This window comes from Lygodium microphyllum, chromosome 8, assembly GCF_053477565.2.
Source record: "Lygodium microphyllum isolate KBCC chromosome 8, Lygodium_microphyllum_v1.1.10, whole genome shotgun sequence".
Taxonomy (NCBI): domain Eukaryota; kingdom Viridiplantae; phylum Streptophyta; class Polypodiopsida; order Schizaeales; family Lygodiaceae; genus Lygodium; species Lygodium microphyllum.
In genome coordinates, this window is record NC_141142.1 from 131,321,124 (window position 1) to 131,326,478 (window position 5,355).

Sequence of the window (5,355 nt, forward strand, 5' to 3'; positions counted from 1 at the left end):
TTTCTGTTACAGGATGATGTATGTCATATACTTGCACTTACACACAGTCTTATGTCTGCAGGGCACCTTGATGATGCTGGGTTTCATGTTTCTTTTGGGGATTCTACTTGGAAGATCACACGTGACAGACTTGTGCTTGCTAGAGGTACCAAAGATGGCAGCCTCTATCCTCTTGTAGTTAATGGGTCCTCTATTGACCATGTTTTGTCAATCAATTCCATCCCATATGTATCTATTTGGCATACCCATTTGGACATATGTCCTTGAAGGGAATGAAAATGCTTTCTAGTTTACAGTACTTACCGCCCCTTGACTAAGTATATTTTGATTCGTGTGAGTATTGTCTTTACGGCAGATAGACTAGGAATATGCATAAGAAGTCTGGTAGGACACACATGAGTGAGCCCCTAGCATTGGTAAATTTGGATGTCTATGGGCCCATGCCCTATCAGTCTATGGGTGGTGCAAAGTATTTTTTGACGTTTATTGACGATTTTTCATGTAAAGTCTGGGCTTATCCCGTTAAGCTTAAGTCAAATGTCTTGGTTGTGTTTCAAAGATGGTTTGCATTGGTTGAGAACCACATTGGGCATAGGCTGAAATGCCTTAGGACTGACAATGGGGGAGAATATGTGTCACATGCCTTTGAGCAGCTATGTGACAAGAGGGGTATTAAGTGTCAATTGACGGCCCCCTATATCCCACCCCAGAATGGTTTGGCTGAGTGGATGAATAGAACCATCCAGGAGCATGTATGCAGTATGCTTAGCCATGGAGGGTTACCACAGAGCTTTTGGGCTGAGGCAATCAGTACAACTATGCATATCATTTATAGATCACCTTCTAGCGGTTTAGATTTTCAGGTTGCAGAGGAGATATGGACTGGGAAATCTCTGTCTTATGCACATCTATGTGTATTTGGATGTGAGGCATTCTGCCATGTGCCCAAGGATAAGGGTAGTAAGTTGGATCCTAAGAGTGTCAAATGCATTTTCCTTGGCTATGGAGATGCAAGTGAGATGGGTTATCACCTTTAGGATCCGCAAGCAGGAAAAGTCATCCACATCCATGGTGTAGTCTTCCATAGAAACAAGATGCATAAGCAACCTAAGAAGGTGGTAGAGATACGCAAGGTTATATTCCAGGAGGAGCCACGTGCTCTAGTACAGCCTGTAGTAGCACTTGGTACACATGGCCAGAGTGTTGGAGAGGCATTAGAGGTCTACTAGAGATAGACATCTACCTAATAGATTTGAGCCTTCAATGTATTATGTCTTGGTTACATATGCAAGAGAGCCTCTCACCTATGATGAGGCCATGCAGAGGGGTGATAGTCACTCCTGGGAGAGGGCTATGCAGTCTGAGATGGACTCCTTGCGTAAGAATATGACTTGGGATTTGGTCGCATTGCCTAACGGCAAGAAGGCTTTGCCATGGAAATGGGTGTACAAGCTGAAAAGTACCCCTAGAAACCCCAAGCCGGCTTATCAGGCAAGACTTGTTGCTAAGGGTTTTAAACATGAGCATGGAATTGACTTTGACGAAGTTTTTTCTCCTATGGTCAAGATGACCATCCTACACTTGGTTTTGGCTTTAGTTGCATAGCTTGACTTGGATATGTATCATATGGATGTCAAGATTGCATTCTTGCATAGGGATTTGCATGATAAGATATGCATGGAGTAGCCTAAGGGCTTTGAAGAACCTAGCAGGAAGCACCTAGTGTGTAAATTGAAGAAAAGTCTTTATGGCTTGAAACAGGCACCTAGGGAGTGGTATCATAGGTTTGATGCCTTTATGCAGTCATAGGGCTACAACAAGAGTGCTATGGATCCGTATCTTTACACAAAGAAAGCCCGTGATGGCTCATTGTTTATTTTGGTACTTTATGTAGATGATATGATGATAGCAAGGAAAGAACATGATGAGCTGGATGCTCTTAAATATCAGCTAAAGAAGAGCTTTGAGATGAAGTATTTGGGATAGGCCTCTCACATTCTTGGTATGCACATTAAGCGCGACAGGCATTAGGGACTACTCTACCTCTCACAAAGGGAGTACATTCATAAAGTCCTTGAGCATTTCCACATGCAAGACGTAAAGTAGAGGACCGAGATGGCCAAGATCCCTTATGCATTAGTCGTGGGCAGTTTGATGTATGCCATGATAGCCACTCGCTAGATATTGCCTTTGCAGTTGGTATTGTGGCATGTTATATGGCTACACCTTGCATGAAATTTTGGGATGCCGTGAAGGGTATCATGAGATACTTGAAAGGCATAGTAAATATATGTATTTGCTATGGCAGCTAGGATGTTGGAGTTATGGGGTACACAGACTCCGATTATGCAGGACATGCAGATAGTAGGAAGTCCACTTCTGGCTATGTATTCACCAATGCTAAAGGTGCTGTCTCTTGGATGTCCAAGCTTCAAAAGTGTACAGCTCTCTCTATCAATAAGATCAATTATGTTGCAACCACTGAGATTTGTAAGGAGGCCATATGGTTGGGCCGTTTGGTTCATGACCTTGGGATTGATTCTATACATATGCTGCATTCGGGTTCTATGAGTGCTATTCAGCTAGCCAAGAATCCGGTCTTCCATGCGAAGACGAAACACATTGAGGTGAGGTATCACTTCATACATGGGGTTGTGGAGGAAAAGTGTGTTGACCTTGTCAACATCTCCATTGACGAAAATCATGCCGATCTGCTGACGAAAAGCCTCATTGCTAAGCGCTTTGCCTTCCTAAGGAGTTTGATGGGTGTTGGATGAGATGACATTTTCCTCATCGTGTTGTACATGTGTACGTTGTACTGTCTTTTCTTTTTTTTTTCACTCCTCACAAGGGTAGATTCTCCTTTAAGTAGGAAGTTGTTGGGGGTAAAGGCGTCTCTACCTAGCCGCCCATGTATTACTACAGTAACAGTACCCGCCATTGCACACTACAGGTGGCGGGCACCCATCACCGTCACTTTATTCTTTATTAATTTAGTGATAGTTTGAATAAAGAAAGGCCCAATCACACATTGTGACTATTGGATTTTCCATTTGGTCTTTCTCTCTTTCTTGCTCTTGCTCTCCCACCATAACTTTTCCAAGCAAACTTCGATACTTCTCACCTTTCACTAATAGGGCATGGATTCATATAAATTTGAATAAACAATAGCCAAATACTCACCCATGCGCTTTATGCTAGACATGTGTATTACATGTCTGTCTACCATATAAACAATGATTACAATACTCAAAACACTTATAGCCTAGGGATGGAAGATACCGTTAAGTATTTTCATTACTTTTCTAGACATATGCCCAAGGTGATGACACCAAAGAGATACCTGTGGAACTGTAGCCATAGCCAAAGGACGGTTAGCTAACCAAAATACAAGCAAAGGATAGAGGATACTAGACTTAGCACCATGTGAAATAATAAGATTTCCACAGATAATATTCCATGAGGAATTATCAAAAGAGATAATATAACCTGCATCATCAAAGGTGCCAATAGAGATAAGATTATTCATGAGAGTTGGTACATGACATACATAATAAAGAGTGAATATGTTGTCTGAACCAAAATGCAATTAGACGTCACCAATACCAACTATCTCCAATGCCAAGTCATTACCCAAATGGATAGATCTAGTCATACTGCAATTAGAGTGAAACCACTCTATGAGGGGTCACATGAAAGGAAGCCCTTGAATCTATCAACCAACACTAAGTATATCTTAACAAAGCATCTGCTAGCTATGAAGCATCCGAAGAAGAATCTACCAAGATAAGATCATCATATATATCATACTACACTACATTAATTTCATCAATCTTGATACTAGACTTGCTAGGCACAATGATGTAATTATCATTTTTATTATGCACTTTATCCTTTCCCTTTTCCTTGCATTTATCTTCACATATTTTATGGCACTGTGGTTGAATATGACATACTTTTCCACAATAATGACAAGTAAGATTGAACTTATAGCCACAAGACTTACTATGAGACTATCCATGTGTCCTAGATTAAGGCATGTTAGAGTCTCTACCATAATTGTTTCCATCTTGCGAGCCTCTCACAGTTAATGCATGTGATGTAGAGAAGCATTCACATTCTTTTTGTTCACCTCTTCTATCAAGAGGGAGCTCTTAACATCCTGCAATTCTAGCCCATCCTTAGCACATAGAGCCGTATAGAAAGTGTCCCACGACTCATATAGAGTACCAAGCAAAAATAAAGGATACAAAATATCCTTAAACTCAACTCTTGAGAATCTAAATAGCTGATGATAGAGTGAAACTCATTCAAGTGTGCAGACATAGAAGTCCCTTTCTTCATACGAAGGTCCATCAACTATTTTAGTCAATATATTTGAGTTGCAAGACTCTCCTTGTTATAAAGATTCTTAATCTATATCCAAAGCTCATATGCAATCTGATTTTTCTAGTTACAACATTGTAGTGAATATGCTTAGAGAGTGATAAAATGATGGTGGACTTGCATAGCTCATTCAATTCATCCCAATCCTTAGTCACAATATTTTCGAGCTTAGTCCCCAAATTTTGAGTGATCTAATCTGCAATTTCTATACTAAAACCTGCCATAGTTAGGTCTTCCAATAGCTATAATTAGTCCCATCCAATTTCTCAATATTGAAGATAGCAGTGTCATGATAACCACTAGCTATAATGAGACCAAGAAAGTACATAGAAGGCAAGACAAGCAGAGGAGGCTGCTGTAATACCTTGCAAATCAACCCCAAAACCCACTACTAAATCAAGAGAGAGATAAGAGATACTATCAAAGTAATGAGCTATCCACAAACTATAAGCAAAAAAATATCAAGTCCATGTGATAGCCCTAAAATAGAATGCATAAAATTGAAATGACAGGCTACTATAATAAACTAGAGAAATATGCCAACAACCAATTGTGAGCAACCAACAAGGAAGAAGCCAAGAATAACAATCATTGAAGATTGTAACAATTGCACAGTGCCAAAAACCATACATGCAATAGGCATAGACGTCATGCAGAGGGTAGGTCTCAAGGGTAAATGAAGAAAATTTCCAAATGCATAACCCACTGAGCAAAAGCAAGTCATCTTCAATCAAGTTAATAAGAGATGATTTGCTTATATTTATTGAGATCCGTGCAGTAGAACTATAGACTTCTAGTAGTTCCATAGCCATATCAACTTGTCTTTGTTCAACTTTTAATGACATGTGGAGATCATCCATCTAACCTTGCCCGGTGAATTGCTTTCCTAGAGGAACTACTAAATACCTTCCAGAGTGCCTTGAAGTGCCATCTACTCCACCAAACAAGACAAGGGGTGAGTGTGGCAAT